This window comes from Manis javanica, chromosome 14 (genome assembly GCF_040802235.1).
Source record: "Manis javanica isolate MJ-LG chromosome 14, MJ_LKY, whole genome shotgun sequence".
Taxonomy (NCBI): domain Eukaryota; kingdom Metazoa; phylum Chordata; class Mammalia; order Pholidota; family Manidae; genus Manis; species Manis javanica.
In genome coordinates, this window is record NC_133169.1 from 6,949,835 (window position 1) to 6,966,669 (window position 16,835).

The 16,835-nt window shown below is 45.8% G+C and overlaps 1 pseudogene; it reads right to left on the reverse strand.

Moving 5' to 3' along the window:
* Positions 1 to 13,481: 13,481 nt before the first annotated feature.
* On the reverse strand, positions 13,482 to 14,732 carry LOC108402897 (small ribosomal subunit protein uS10-like; annotated as a pseudogene).
* Between the last annotated feature and the right edge of the window lie 2,103 nt (positions 14,733 to 16,835).

Here is a 16,835-nt window from a genome sequence, read left to right on the forward strand (position 1 = left end):
TAGAATGGATGTGAAAGCACTTTGTGACCTTAAAGGGCAATTCCATGGTGGCTGTGAGGCATACGCAGTGGCAGAGGGAGGGACGGTCCTGTTAGAGTTTGGCCTGTGTGGGGCTTCTGGGAAGTTTCCCTGGGTATAGGCATTTATCCAGATGTCTAGAGCTCAGAGCTGGTCCTAGCTCATTTTCACAATTTCTGAAATGTGAAAAGCAGGATGGAAGAAAGGAGAGCAGAAGAGACTTGGGTACGTCAGGCCTTGTGCCTGCACCAATGGTACTTCCGTCAATCCCGAAGGACTGGGAAGTGCAGTCTCTTCAGGCAGGGCTGGTCCCAGCCCCTCTCTGGGCTGTCTTCCACTTCAGGACCTCAGGACATGGTTCTTCTCTGAGTTTAACTTCCATTTCTCCTGCTTTAATGTATACTTATTTCCAGATTTTGTTGGAGGAGAAAAAAATTACAAGCTCTCTTTGATTCATTCAACCCCTTTGAGAAGATGGGGCAATAGGGGAGGAGGTGGTGTAAGGAATGTCCTGTGTTCTCACTGTCAACCCATTTTCCCGCAGATTGTCCATGTTCCTCATTACTCGCAACACAGTCCCCCTGCTCTCTCCTCCCCTTGACTTTGACTCCTGCCTTTCGTCTCTGTCTGGCAGCAGTGCCTGGTGAGTGGGTAAGCATACAGATGCTCCAGCCACACCGCCTAGACTTGAGTCCTGGTTCTGTCCCTTCTTCTTTGGTCTTGAACCTATGCCTCAGTTTCTTCATCTGGGAAATGGGGACAACCATAGTTCTTAGTCCACAAGACTCTAAGTATTAAATGATATGATCCATATTAAAATTGGCATAGAGACTACCTAGTAGGTCCTCAGTAAATATCAGCCATTATTTTAATTAATTTCATCTGAAACAGCTGCTAATCACTTCTAAAGAGCCAGGATTTGGGTATTAGGCATAGATAGATGAAGTCCCAGTCCCAGTCTTCATGTCAGAATTCATGAAAAAAACCATCTGGTCCTGGCCTTTTCTTTGTTGAAAGATTTTTGATTACTGATCCAATCTCCTTTCTCATTATTATTCTAATCAAATTTTCTATATTTTTATGACTCAGTCTCGATAGGTTGCATGTTTCTGGGAATTTTCCTACTTCTTCTAGGTTATCCAGTTTGTTGGTGTATAATTGTGCATAGTAGTCTCTTACGATGCTTTGTATTTCTGTGGTGTCAGCTGTAATGTGTCCTCTTTCATTTCTATTTTTATTAATTTGAGTCTTCTCTCTTTTTCTCCTAGTCCAGATAAAGTTTTGCCAATTTTATTTCATCTTAGAAGGAGATGGCACATTTACTGGAACATGCAAGAAATTTACCTCCTGAGAGTATAACAGTATAGTCAGAGTTATAAACAGTTCTATTTAAATAATGGGAGCAGTGGAGAATGACTAAAAGAATATTGTGGTAACTATGAATGTAATTTAATTCCTTCTAGTGCTTTCATAGAAAAGTAAAGGGCCACTGTTTTAACCCCTTGGTTATGAATCCCCACCTCTGATGACTGAGCATACCTGTAATTCTGGAAGATCCAAAAGGGGAGAAGGTATTCTACTTACACTTCCTCAGTCTCCAGAAAGGATCGTCAAAGTCAGCCAACGGTGAAGTTAAGGGTCAGACCCTAAAAACTCCCCCACTTCTGACATTAATTGTTAAGTTCAGGGGCTTCCCCAAACCACACTCAATTCATGAGAAGCACTCATAGAGTTTACGGAGAGCCTTTATGCTCATGGTTATGATTTATTACAATCCAGGAAAGGATACAAATTAAAATCGATCAAGAGAAGAGATGCAGAATCCAGGAAGGTTTCAAACATGGAGCTTCCAGTAGCCTTCTGCCCGTGTAGCCATGGACAGCATTAACTCGTCCTGGCAGTGATGTGTGATAACACACATGGAGTACTGGCAGCCAGGGAAGCTTACCCAAGTCTTGGTGTTCAGAGTCATTACTGGGGTTTCATTTTTAGGCACTCACATGGCTGATATTAATTTTCAGCCTTTCAGGAAGTTGAGCTGATGATACATATGACTCAAAACCCCTGCCTTAATTTACCTTTTTTCTGTGGTTCGAATTTCCTACCCTAAGTCACATTGTTACTATCTGGCTGGTGCCAGGCTCCCTGGCAAAGAAGACACTCTATCAGGCTTGACATGCTAAGGGTTTGGAGATGACCTCTCAGACTTTGAAAGAAACCATCTTTGGGTTGGCTTGCCTGTTAGAGAGAGAAAGCTGTGCAGACCAGACAAGGGTGAGGGTAGAGTGAAGGTGGCTTGAAACTTACTCTCCTGCAAGGTAACAGTGTATCCAAGGAAGTAAACGGTGAGTCCCACACTCATCTGGGGGGTAAGGAAGCACTACTGGCAAGAGCAGGGTTGGAGATTTTACTTTCTGCCACAAAAATACCATAAAAGACTTGAAAAACACCTATAGAGCTGGGGAGGGTGGAGATTTTGACCCAACAATTCTATGGCCATTTCAAATTGTAATTTTGCACAAGGGAAAAAAAAGGAATATTCTCATATGTACAAAACATATGCCATCCTTGTAAAGTTGGAGTCATTAGGACAATAACTGAATGAGCTATATTCAATGCATGTTTAGACTGGTATGATAATTGTTTATATTGATATCACCATTCTCTCCTTGATAGTAGAAAAATTCCCTCTTGAATAATATGAGAGGGTATAAATGAAGCCACAGAAAAAGAATAAATCTTTCAGGGACCAAATATGAGAAAAGAAAGGACAAAGGACATAATTTTGGGAAATACCAATAGTAAGAATGAACACAGGGAAGAGAATTAGAGAGGTGGAAAGAAAATGGGAGTGATATCATAGAGAAAAGAGAACATAAAGTTCTATGGAAGGAGTGGTCAAAAGGTCATTCGTTGAGGGGCCTGGGAAGATGATGGTTAAGAACGGCCATTGTATCTGGCTCCAGAAGATCAGTCTCATTGGCTTGGGGATAGCAGAGGCCTATCTGGCTTGGATTCAGGACTGTATGGGAGATGAGGAGAGTGACTGCAGACTCTTCTTTCAAAGAACCAGATTTTTAAGGGAAGGGAAAAAGGAGAATACTGATTCCAGATAAGTTTTGTTTCAATTTAAGTGAGGGAGGTATTATCACAACCCTGTGATACAAATACTAGTATTATGACCATCTGTGAAATAGGAAATTAAGGATCAGAGAAGTAAAGTCCTTCGTTCTGTGTCTAGTATGTCTACCACAGAGTATCACTCAGGGCACTTAGCATTCCTCCTTGGCAACAGCTTGCTGCTGATGTCTGATATCACAGTCATAACTACTCGATGGCTCACCTACCAAAGGCACCATGACCACTGCCAATACCAATCAATGTCTATGACAAAGTCTTCTGTCTAGAGCATTAGTGTTTGAATCCAGGGTATTGCTTCTCATAGTCACCAAATCCCATACTATTAGGATTTTTATGGAAGCTTCATCACATAAGCATGATCAGTTATCAACTTCATTTCCTGTCCTTCTTTCCTCTCTGGATAATGCAGGCTGGGGCTGAACATTCTGAGCTTCTCATCATGGCTTGGTCTTTCTGGTGAGCAGCCCCCAGCCAGGAGCCCACCAAGAATCACCTCAAAAAAAGACACTCCCACCACCCAGGAACTTCCAAGAGGTTTAGGAGCCCTGTGTCAGGAATCAGGGTCAAAAAGCAAATATTAGAACAAAAGTTGCTCCTAGTGCTCTTATCACAAAAACATATAAGGGCTTTAGGGGCCCTGTGTTGGGAACTAGGGTCAAAGATTAAGTCTTAGAACAAAAGATGCTCCTATTATCCTATTTACAAGGATTTTAGGAGTCCCATATCAGGACCAGGGGCAGATTTTCTATATCTATACCTATATCTATTATCTATTTTATCTAGCTCTATCATCTATGTCTGTCTGTCTGTCTGTCTGTCTATCTATCTATCTATCTATCTATCTATCTATCTATCTATCTATCTATCCAATCTATCATCTATCATCTATATCTATATCTATCTATCTATCTATCTATCTATCTATCATCTATCATCTATCTATCATCTGTCTATCTATCTATCATCTATCTATCTATTTATCTATCTATCTATTTATATCATCTATATCTATCTATCATCAATCTGTCACCTATCAATCATCTATTTGTCTATAGTTATCATTTCTTATTATTTCACAGGGTATTTGCCTCAGTTCAGGGTTATTTTCACTTTCTCTGCTATGGTACCACTAGTCTGGCTAACATGACTCAGTTGGTGTCTGAGGCTTTGACTCAACCCACTGCGTTCTTAGAATAAATTGCTAGAGCCCCACTGAGAAAGGGTTCATGTAAGCTTTCTCCAGTTACACTGAGTCCTACTGGGGGACTCACATCACTGTGCGGACTGGTACCTGGACATATTTGCGGGATCCAACTTTAGCTGGTCCCCAATTATGTTGGAATGAACATTGTTTTATGTTTCATTTATCCCTGTGCAATTGTGCCAGTATGTTTTCATATAAATTATTACAAGGAGAGCAGAGTACCAAGGGTATTATGTATGCAGTTAAAATTTTTACAGGTAACACCAAATTTCTCTCCAAAATAACTGAATCAATTTATACTCCCACAAACAGTGTAAATGTCTGTTTTCCTCTAATTTTGTTATTATCACTGGAATCTAAGTGTTAAATTATTTTTCCCAATTTTATAGGCAATATTATCATTATTTAATTTCCACTTCCTTAACTCCTACTATGAATGTGCATTTTTCATGTTTATTGAGCATTTTCTCACCCTACTTGTGTAAATTACCTGACATATACTTTGCATGGACACGTCTCCAGAACCTTATTACATTTCATTTCTGCAGCATTTGATACTGTTAACAGCTCAGTTTTTCAAATTTCTCTCATTTCCTATTGTCTTCCTTTAAAATGTTCTGATTCTCTTCCTGCTTTTCTAGCGATCTTTGTCAGTCTTCCTTGTGTATGCCTCTCCTTTTACCATTCCTTAAATGTTGGCAATACCAGGGTGGCATAGACTGAATGTAGGTGCCCCGGCCATCAAATTTATATGTTGAAACCTAATCCCAATGTGACAGTGTCTGGAAGCGGGGCCTTTAGTCAATGATTAGGTCATGAGGTTGGAGCCCTTGTGAATGAGATCAGTGCCCCTTATAAAAGACCCCAAAGAGCTCCCTCCTTCCTTTGATCATGTGAGGACACAGTGAGAAGCTTCTGAACCAGTAAGGGGGCTCTCACCAGGTGCTGGATCTGCTGGTGCCCTGATCTTGGACTTCTAGACTCCAAAACTGTGAGAAATAAATGTTTTTTGTTTAAACCACCCAGTCTATAGTACTTTTGTTAGAGTAGCCTGAATGGACACAGGGTATTCCCTCCTCAACCTGCTTTCCAACTTACATATTTTGTCCAAGAGAGTTCCTTCTTTTAAAAAAAAATATTTTTCATAGAAATATAGTTTATATACAAAATATATTGATTTCAGATGAATAATTTAGTGATTCATCAATTATATACATTATTAAATGCTCACCAGGATAAGTGTCTCCATACAGATTTATAATATTATTGGCCATATTCCTTATGCTGTACTTCCATCCCGGGGATTAAATTATTTTATAATTTGAAGTTTGTACCTTTTCACCTGTCCTCCCCATCCCCCTTGGTAACCAACCACCTGTTCTCTGTGTTTATGAGTCTGTTTCTGTTTTGCTTATTTTCTTTTTCAGATTCCAATACAAGCGAAACCAGATGGTATTCCTCTTTCTCTGACTTATTTCACTTAGCATAATACTCACATGGCCCATCCATGTTATTGCAAATGGCAGGAATTATTTCTTTTTTCATCACCAAATAATATTCCATTGTGTATATGTACCACCTCTTCTTTATCCATTCATCTTTTGATGGACTCTTCAGTGGCTTCCATATCTTGGCTATTGTAAATAATACTGTGATAAACACAGAGGTGCATGTATCTTTTCAAATTAATGATTTCACTTTCTTTGGGTAGATTCCCAGGGGTGTAATTGCTTGGTTGTATGGAATTTCTATTTTTAGTTTTTTGAGAAACCGCCACACTTCCCAGTTTGTAATCTCACCAGCAGTGTACAGAGGTTCCCTTTTCTCCACATCAGAGTTCCTTCTTGTACACAGTATGACTTCAACCACAATTTGTGTTCTGGTTTTTCATGTGTCTGGTATGTAGCTCAGGTCTTTCTCTGGAGATCCAGATCTATATATTTAACTCTGTCTTAAACATCTTAATCTTAAATCCAAAACTGAACTTTTCTCTCATATCCTAACTTATCCCTTTTCTTATCCACTGATTTGATCACCCAAAACAGCAATGAGTCTTCTTTTTCCCTTTCCTTCCATCCCCATACAAAACCAGGTATTGCGTTCTGCTAATTCTGATTTCTCTTCAACCCACCACCTCTGCTTCAGCTAAGACCTTCTTTATTACTTAGTTGGATTCTTACAACAGCCTTCTAATATCTCCTTGCTTCTAGTCTCAGTTTCTTCTTCCTCAGTTATCTTTCTGACCTGTCACTTTAAATGTTATCACTTATCTGCTCAAAATCCTATATTTATCTCCCCTTGAACGGCTTCAGGAAAGAATCCAAATTCCTAATTGAAGGGTCCCCACCAGTAAGATGGCAAACTTTCAGCTTCTCTTCGGGGTCCTCAGTTCCCACCGGCGCCACCTGAAGCCCAATCACCTCTCGCCCCCCTCCCAATCCCAGCACCTAGCCAACAGCCACCAGCCCCGTAGAAGTGACACCTCAATCAATTCATGCCCCTTCCTATATAACCCAGCACCTTTCCCTAATAAAGCGGAACTCTCCGGTGAATTGCTGCTGTGTGTCGCTCCTTTCCTTTCATTGGTGCCGAAACCCGGGAGACGGGACACCCCAACTGGGCCCCGTCTTCCCCCGACACCAGCAGCAGCTTGCCCTCGTCCTCTTTTTCCGGCGCTGGCTCATCACACTCACCACTCCTCTCTGGCCTTTAGGTAAGTTTTCCCCCCGGAGTGGGCCACTCTTCCCCGAGCTATCGCAGTGCCATTGACCGTCATCGTCCGGCAAGGCCCTGACACTCGGGGATGAGGAGGGAACTCTCCCCGCCTCAGGCCTTCACGGCTGTGGTGGACCCTCAGGCCCCTCCTCCAACAGCCATAAATCCCCGCCTCAGGCCTTCACGGCTGCAGCGGACCCTCAGGCCCCTCCCCAAACAGCCATAAATCCCTGCCTCAAGCCTTTACGGCTGCGGTGGACACTCAAACCCCTCCTCCAACAGTCATAAATCCCCGCCTCAGGCCTTCACAGCTGCGGCTGACTCTCAGGCACCCCCCTCCAACAGCCATAAACGAGGTGACTTCTTTGTGGATGAGAACGCTCCTTTTTACCCCCCTCCCACACTTCCCAAGAAATTCCGACTCGTATACGAGTTTCCGCAGACCACCAAGGATCATCGGGGACGCCCTTTGTCTCCTTGTGGTCTGCTTCCAGTCCGAGGATCTCCGTTCGTCTTCCCGTTTATTTCCTTCTCTGTCCTTTAGCCATGGGAGCCCCCTCATCCCTCCCTGAAGGTTCACCTCTTGAATGCCTGCTTAAGCATCTGGCTACCCTCTCCCTGACGCCTGATATAAAACCAAAACTTCTCCGTAAATATTGCTCCCAAGATTGGCCGACATACCCCCTAGACAATAACAAGCAATGGCCCGCAGGGGAAACTCTTGATCCTAACATCACTCGTGATCTTTTTAACTACTGCCAGCGCCTGAGAAAATGGAAGGAGATTCCCTATATCGAAGCTTTCTGCCTCCTCCTCTCCCCGCCCCCTCCCAAGTTCTCCTAGCCTGCAAGCCGCCGCCCCCGCAGAAGCCTCCCGTTCACTCCCTTCCCCTTCTTCTCCTACAACAGCCCTTCTCCCTTCCTCCCCAACCATCTCCTCCCCCATCTCACCTCCTCCACCTTCATTCCCTGCAGATTAAGCCTGAGCCTTTCAGCCCCCCTTTAACTAGGTCCCAGGGGCCTCCTCCGTCTTTGCCCTCATCACCTGTTTCTCCCCTGTTAGGGACCGCCTTTGTCTTCTCACATGTTTGTAGAGAGAATGGGAAAGCACCTCCCCCCATGTCTGAACGCAGCATGGGAAAGCACAAGCTAGAGAACAACCGGTGCAGTCCTTAGAAGTTATCTGTCCACAAAAACATATCTTGCCAAGACTCCTCACTCTGAAAATAGGGAGACCTTGAAGATGTGTAGAAACGCCGCCCCTGCTTCTAGCTATGCCCTTCCCCCACTTGCCGATGTGGCAGGAATAGAAAACAACGCATTCCATAAGCAATTAACTGGAGCCCTGCTGTAGCTCAGTAGAGCATGGGACTCTTAACCTCAGAGTCATGAGTTCAAGCCCAACTAAAGCAGCAGAGGCAAGCAGCTGGGCTGCTAGCTGGCGACATGTGGGTCCGATTCTATCTTTCTTTATTTTCTTTGCCCCCCTTCTGCACTTCAGGACCTGCTCGACTAGGCACGGCTAGACCGCGTCACTCCCCCACAGACTGAGCCAGAACCCTTCAGTCCCCCTCAGACTCAGTCCCGAGAGCCTCCCCAAATTATCGCCCCCCTCCGGGAGGTAGCAGGATCCGAAGGCATCGTGCACGTTCACGTCCCTTTCTCCTTAAGAGATTTAGCCTAACTAGAGAAATGCCTAAGTTCCTTTTCCACTGATCCCATGACATACATCAGGGAGTTTCAATAGACCCTCCAGTCTTACAGCCTCACACATCATGACATTTTCATGCTCCTGGCCAATACTCTCCTCCCTGAAGAGCGTAGACGAGTTTAGGACTTCGCCCAAATGCAGGCTACTGAAACCCACAGGACTGACCCCACCTATCCCCCTGGCCCCACTGCTGTCCCCGAACAAGACCCACACTGAAATTATAACACCGCCATGAGTCTCCGCTCTCAAGATATTTTTGCCTCCTGCTTAATAGCAGGTCTGAAAAAGGGCAGCTTGTAAAGTAGTCAATTTTCAAAAGCTCCAAGACATAATTCAAAAGAGAGATGAAATCCCCTCCGAGTTCTTAGACAGACTCACTCAAGCCCTATTACGGTATACCAGCCTGGACCCAGAAACACCTGAAGGAAGACATGTCCTTATGACATACTTCCTAGCTCAAGGCTACACCGACATTAAAGCTAAACTCAAAAAGTTAGAACAGGGCCCCGCTACCCCACAGACTGAGATCCTAACAGTGGCCTTTAAAGTCTTCCATAAGCGGGAGGAGGAGAAAGAATGCCGTAAACAAAAGGCTGATCAGGCCAATTTCCAGATGTTGGCCCAGCTGATAAAACCACAACCTGGGCGCCCCTCTACAAACAAGCCCCCCCAAGAGCTTGTTTCAAGTGCAGAAAAGAGGGACATTGGTCAAGGGCGTGCCCCTCCCCCAGATCTCCTACCACCCCATGCCCCAGATGCCACAAAAAGGGCCACTGGGGTTCTGATTGCCCAACCACCTGAAGGGGAGGCTGGACGAACAACCCCCATCCTAAGCCCGCCGTAGTGGGGCTGGCAGAAGAAGATTGATGGGGCCCGGGGGCTTCTCGCCCGACCATTTCCATCACCAAACAGGAGCCCAGGGTTACTTTAACAGTAGACGGTCACCCCATCTCCTTCCTCCTAGATACAGGAGCCACCTTCTCAGTCTTGTGAGAATACCGGGGCCCTACCACGCCAGCCATTACTCCTATAGTCAGAGTAGGAGGTAAACAGATTTTCCCATTAAACCCCCCACCCACCCTTTTATGCACAATCCAAGACAATCCCATACCTTTCTCCCACTCCTTCCTGGTTATGCCCCAGTGTCCCATCCCTTTACTAGGATGAGACATCCTTTCCCTCCTCCACGTTTCCATAACTATATCCACTCCCACAGCCCCCAGTACTCCCTTTCTGATGGCCCTCATAGCCGATGACCCCCCTCTACCCAATGAAAGCTCCGGTTCTGCCCTCATACACCCTGTAAATCCCAAAGTTTGGGACATTACAAGCCCCTCCGTGGCCCTATGTCCCCCTGCCTCTATCAAATTATGTGACCCCTCTCAGTATATCTGTCAGGCCCAATACCCCCTAACCACTTCAGCCCTCATAGGCCTCCAACCCATCATTCAAGCAGACCCACTCACTCCCCATTTAATACCCCCATATTAGCTGTTAAAAAAACCAACAGATCTTGTCGCCTTGTCCAAGACCTTCGCCTCATCAACATAGCCATTGTCCCTATCCATCCCTTAGTTCCAAATCCATACAGCCTCAGCATCCCACTTCTCAGTCCTAGATCTCAAAGACATACCCCCATATTAGCTGTTAAAAAAACCAACGGATCTTGCCGCCTTGTCCAAGACCTTCGCCTCATCAACATAGCCATTGTCCCTATCCATCCCTTAGTTCCAAATCCATACAGCCTTTTATCGCAGATCCCTGCCTCAGCATGCCACTTCTCAGTCCTAGATCTCAAGGACCCATTTTTCTATCCCTCTAGACCCCTGCTCCCAAGATTTTTTCATCTTCACCTGGACGGACCCATACACAAGACATTCTGAACAACTCACTTGGACAATTTTGCCACAAAGCTTCCGAGATAGTCCCCATATTTTTAGACAGGTCCTAGCTCAGGACCTCAAACAGTTTCATCATGATCACTCCAAGTCCACCTTATTATAATATATGGACAATCTTCTACTCTGCAGTCTCTCGTGAGAACAGTCTCAACTTGACACTGCCTCCCTACTTAACCTTCTAGCTTCCAGAAGTTACCGAGTATCCCCCGTCAAAGCTCAAATCTCTTCCCCTCCTGTCACTTACCTCAGATTCCTTCTCTCTCAACAAAGAAAGTCCATTACCTTAGACAGAAAATGGCTCCTCTCTGACCTGCCCATTCCCAAAACCAAGACAGAAATCCTTTCCTTTCTAAGCCTGGCTAGATATTTTAGACCGTAAATCCCTAACTTCTCCCTGCTCCCTGTTGGCAAAACCCCTATACGACCTCAGCAAGAGCCCCCCCTAAAAAACCATTATCCTCCTCACCCCGACACTCCTTCATTAAGCTCCGTCGAGCCCTTGTGGAAGCCCCAGCTCTCCATCTTCCTGATTTGTCGAAGCCCTTCTCATTATACATTCATGAGAGGTCCAGTCAAGCTCTAGGAGTCCTAGGCCAATATTATGGCCCATCCTTTGCCCCAGTAGCTTATCTCTCCAAGCAATTAGACGCCACAGTTCGGGGAAGGGCCCCCTGCCTACGGGCATTAGCTGCTGGGCAGCTCTTGCAGAAGGCAGCTCATAAACTGACATTCAGGGCGCCCCTTACCATTCTGTCCCCACATCACTTAAAAGATCTCTTAACCTACAAAAGTTTACAGACTCTCCCTCCCTCCAGACTCCTGAGCTTACTGTCCTCTTTCCTCCAAAACCCCGTTCACCCCCTTTGCCATCCATACCCAAATCATGACTTTTTCCTACTTTACTGCTCTCTCGCTTTTTTCCCTCATTCCGATTGTCTTCCCCGCCACCCCAGCCTCCTTTGTATGGCGATTCAAAGTCAGACAGACTTACACACAGCATCAAACAAAAGTTACTGCCCTCATTGCCACACCAGACTGCCCTCTGAAGAGCTGCTCTGAGCCTTTATACCTCCACTTTCCTCCCTCCACCGAAGTGTTCACTAGCAGCTCCCCTTATTCTCCCTACCTCTGCTTCCTCTATGACCAAAAACAAGCCTATTGCAGGCGATGGCCAGACACCTATGGGGGATGTCCCTACTGGTCTTGAGCCATTCACTACATGGGTAACTCCCGGTACCCACAGTATTACTCCTCCAACCATTTCATGAAATATCCCAACGGCTCATTCTCCTTATCAATCCCAGATCCCTGGGACTCTCGATGGGCTGCCAGAGTCACAGCCTCAGTTTACTACGGGGGGTCCTTGACCCCCCACAGTACCCTTCATATCTTTCGAAAGTATGTTCCCTCTCATTCCCAGATCTCTCTAGTTGCATCAGATAGCAGACATTCCGAAAAAGTCATTATCCAAACTCTTGACGGCGCCTCTTCATCTTCTTATCCCCACCCCTCTTCCCATTTCTCCTACTCTTCGTTACAGCTCATTCAGGACACCACCATCTTTCTCAACCACACCCTTAACACTGCCAATTGTTTCTTGTGCGCATCACTACAGCGCCCACTGCTGGCCGCCGTGCCCCTTAATATTTCCAACTACTCCTTCCATGCAGAAAGACAACCCCTCTGCCCCCTGGCAGACATACCCCTATGGGAACCAGAATACTCAGATAATCTCACCATCCACCACTGTGTAGGTCCAACTCCACCCCCCTCCAGCGCACTTCACTGCCTCTCTATCTACACCCCTACCTCCGGCTCTAAGACTTTTACGCAACCGGGACACTTCTTTTAGTGTAATAGCAGTCTTTTCAACTCACTGCCTCTCAACTCCGATACACCCTGCATTCTCGTCACCCTAATCCCACAGTTAACACTTTACAGCATGGCAGAATTCCTTGAGCTCCAACCTCCCTTGCCCTTGCGCACAAAAAGGGCTGCTTTCCTTCCCATCATGGTCAGTATCTCTTGGACCACCTCAGCCATTGGGGCAGGGTTTTCGGGAGAAGCCTTGGGTCACTCTCTATAGGCAGTTAGAGATCTCAACGCCAAACTTGAGGGAGCCCTGACATCCACTGCCGATTCTCTAGCCTCTCTCCAAAGACAGGTCACTTCGCTAGCTAAAGTCACCCTTCAAAACCGGCGGGCCCTAGATCTGCTTACAGCCGAGAAGGGCGGCACCTGCGTCTTCCTCCGGGAAGAGTGCTGCTATTACATCAACGAATCCGGCATTGTAGAAACTGACATCACCAAACTCACCGACCTTGCCTCCAGCCTCCACTCTGCTTCCAATTCCAACCCATTCTCTTCAATACTAACAAACCTCCTCCTCACCTGGCTCTGGCCCATTGCAGGCCCCATAATAATCATTCTTCTCACCTGTCTCTTCTTACCCTGTATAATAAAGTTCATCAAATCCCAAGTCGGAAAAATCTCTAATCAAGCTTTCAACCAGCTTTTACTCAGGAACTACCAGCTTCTGGCCACAGAAGATCCCTCACCCTCACGTGACCTCCTTACCACACGCTGAGATGGACCCCTCTCTCCACTGGAAACTGTTCCTGGAAACAATAGCCACAGACGCCTGGCTCCTGACACCCATATCCTCTTGGCCAACCTATGGTTACAGGGAACCTTCATTGATTTCCAACCTGAAGAAGTCCACATCTACTCCTCCTTACTGCGGGGAGTCCTATCAATCCTTTCCTCCCAATCCTCAAGCCCTCACTCCCTTCTCCACCCCTGTTCAGCAGGAAGCAGCCAGAGAGAAAGCAACGTCCACAAACCCATAGAGGAGAAAGGGGGGAATGAAGGGTCCCCACCAGTAAGATGGCAAACTTTCAGCTTCTCTTCGGGGTCCTCAGTTCCCGCCGGCGCCACCTGAAGCCCAATCACCTCTCGCCCCCCTCCCAATCCCAGCACCTAGCCAACAGCCACCAGCCCCGTAGAAGTGACACCTCAATCAATTCATGCCCCTTCCTATATAACCCAGCACCTTTCCCTAATAAAGCGGAACTCTCCGGTGAATTGCTGCTGTGTGTCGCTCCTTTCCTTTCACTAATTATTCACACTAAAACCTTTGCAATCTGGGCTTGATTTTCTTTTCTTTTATTGCAGCCGCATTACATAACCTCATTTTTCTAAACTAGCCAAGTTCTCTGGCCTCTCAGATACTACCCATGACATCTTTGTTATGGAAAACACCTTTCCTCTTCTTCAAAGGTGTCACACCTGTTAAAAAAAATCAGCCTTGGGAATTTGATCCAACTGGCTTTACTGAGCAATTCACGAACCAGGCAGCATCCCATCTACCAAGAAGAGAGACGCTCGAGAGGTGTACAAAATGAAAGGTTTTTATAGGCAGGAGGGTGGGGCAGGGATGTTATTAGCAAAAGAAAGAAAGGATTGTTTCAGGCCAGGACACCTCCTTCAGCAGGGTATTTATCATGCAGGTTCCATCACTAGTAAAATCTGTAAATTTTAGACTGTGAAAAGATCACATTCCTTGGATAGGTTGAAACTGTAATTAAGTTTTTGCTGTGATGTGGGATGAATGATTCCATTTTGGGCTTGTTTTTTTTTTTAACAACTGATAATTTATTAAAAAGGTTGATTTAAGCATCTTCAGTGGTAACACTTTAATCTCAACTCCTGTCTCAATACTGATTGAAGTAACTTTTTTTAACAATCTCAGAAGAACTGGGTTGCTTGTGGATTCTCATCTGGAAATGATCCCAAGTCTTAGAACCTTAGAGCAAGGAATTTTTCTTGCAGTGATTCTCGAGGTCTTGGTAGGCACCCCAACTTGTCCTTTCACTTTGAATTCTTTTCCTTTGCACCCCTGATCAAGTCAGCATATCCCTTCTCCAAAGATTTTACAGTGTGCTGGTTAGTGTAATTCTAATTAGGTGAATTGCCACCTCTGGTTTCATGGGCGTCTTCCCAAAATCTCCAAAAGCCATGGCTGCGGCATCCTGACCGACTTGTTCCTGGGAGAGAGAGAACAGCAGGGAGTCAAGAGCAGGAGTGGGGAACAGAGCTCCCCGCAGCTGCTACAAATCTGGATTTGCGTGCCCCATGTGTAGTAAGCCAATCTCTGAGTCCCTGGGTTTGAAGCAGAGAAAGCTTTATTATCTATTAACAATAAGTAATAATTGGGCAGCCCAATGATAAGACAGGGGAGCTTTCTCAGATCTCTTCCCCAGTCAGCTGAGGGATGGATTGTATACTATTGGCAAAGGAATGTGGGGTTAGCACAGAAGCTGGAAGGGCCTTGAAACTTCTTGGAATTATGTGCCAACCCCATCTTCCTGGCACCACCTTAGGGGTCTTGGCATGGTTCATGATTCCATGTCTGGTATCTGCTCTGCAACATAAATGTTATCAGCCAACATCCCCTCCAGTCCTGTAACCAATTTCAGAAAAGGGAACAAAGGACAAGGTTAATGATTCTTGCAAGGTCATGCAGTGGGTAACGTTGCTATGGAAGAAGAGCCAAGTGAAGGTTCAAACAGATACGGAGTACGTAGTCTGTTCTGCATGACCCCAATGTTCCCTATTTCACAACCACATTTTAATGCTTTACTTCTCTGTTTCTTTCGTGAGACTGACTTAAGAGCAAGAGGATTGTTGCTTTCATTTCTACATCCTCTGATGGAGCTCAAGAAATGTCCAGTAAATGTGAGAAGGGAGAAGATAAGAAGAAAGGAGAACCTGGATTTTGCCTCCAGTAAAATGAATCTCATCAAAAGCTAAGGTTACTAGCAACCACACAATTACTAAATGCAATGGACACACTTTTGCTAATCTGGACATCCCCTTCTACTAGAGTCTTCTTTGTCTATCCAATGGATCTTTTTTCTTTTCCTTTTCAGAATCCCTTTCTTCTTGTAGCTCTGGGGGAGGGGGTATCCCGCTCAGGGAAAGTTTCATGAATTTGATGAGATGAAAGAAAAGCAAGGGAAAGACATTGGAATTAAAGGGTTTATTCTCAAGGTCTCTCCTTGTACCAGCAGCTCTCGTGGCTCCACCCCATTTGCATGGCTCTGAACTCTAGTTGCCCTGCTCTTTCTCTGCTTTCCCACCCAAAACTCTCCCACGGCTCCCAGGCTCACGGCTCCCAAGCTCTCTCTCTCCCTCTCTGCTCTCAGCTCTCTTCCCACACCAGGAAGCACCCTGCAGGTGGGTCTCTGGTGACTGGAGGAAGCCTGACCACTTACATATCAGGAACTAAGAAGAGGAGAGAATGGGTGTTTCCTCTCCACCCCTTCCCTGGAATGGCAATCCCCTGACTGACCAGCCACTTGGTCCCCAGCAAAACATCCCATAGATGTGCAAATAACCTACAGTGGGCACCATTAAGGCCATGTGGGAATCCTGGTCAGAAAGTTCCATTTTCCCCACACTTCTACTTGCTTATTCGCCCACCCCCATTGTTCTGGGTTCCCAGTTCTTTTAGTCACTTTGGACTCAGGAAACTTCTAAGCTGAAGCCTACTCAGATACCTGCAGTGTTGTACTACCCCCTACTGGAACAGAGGGCAGCCAGCAACAGTAGGGGGGTGGAAATAGGTCTTGTTATTCTCAGCTGGCCAACACCTCAAACACTTAAGCAGCAGCCCTTTTCAAGACTCACAAAAGGAGGCAGGGTCTGAGCAAAGCCACCCACAGTTTACGTCACTTCCTTCCCTTCCTGTTGCCTCATTTGACACAGCCTCCTCCCCCCTCCTTCCTTTTTATGATTTCCTATTAAGATCTCCCCTCCTAAACTCCACTTCAACCTTGGTCACTCTATTTCTGTCTCCTCTTTTACTGCAAAGATTCACTGTAGCCCACACTGGGGGAAGAGTGAAGACTGGGGTTGTTTGGAGCTGACGCATGACCTTAGGCAAGTCTGCCTTAGAGTTTCGGTCACAGAATGAGGGTGATAATGCCTGTGCCCTACCTGCCTCACAGGGCTCTGATGTCATCACATGAATGGGGTGTTCATATGCCATTTCTGGCATTTAGATGACTCAGTTTCCTCACTCTAATCCTCTGGGGAGGGTGACTCTTTCCATCACGGGAGTTCACAGATGGAGAAGAGCAGCG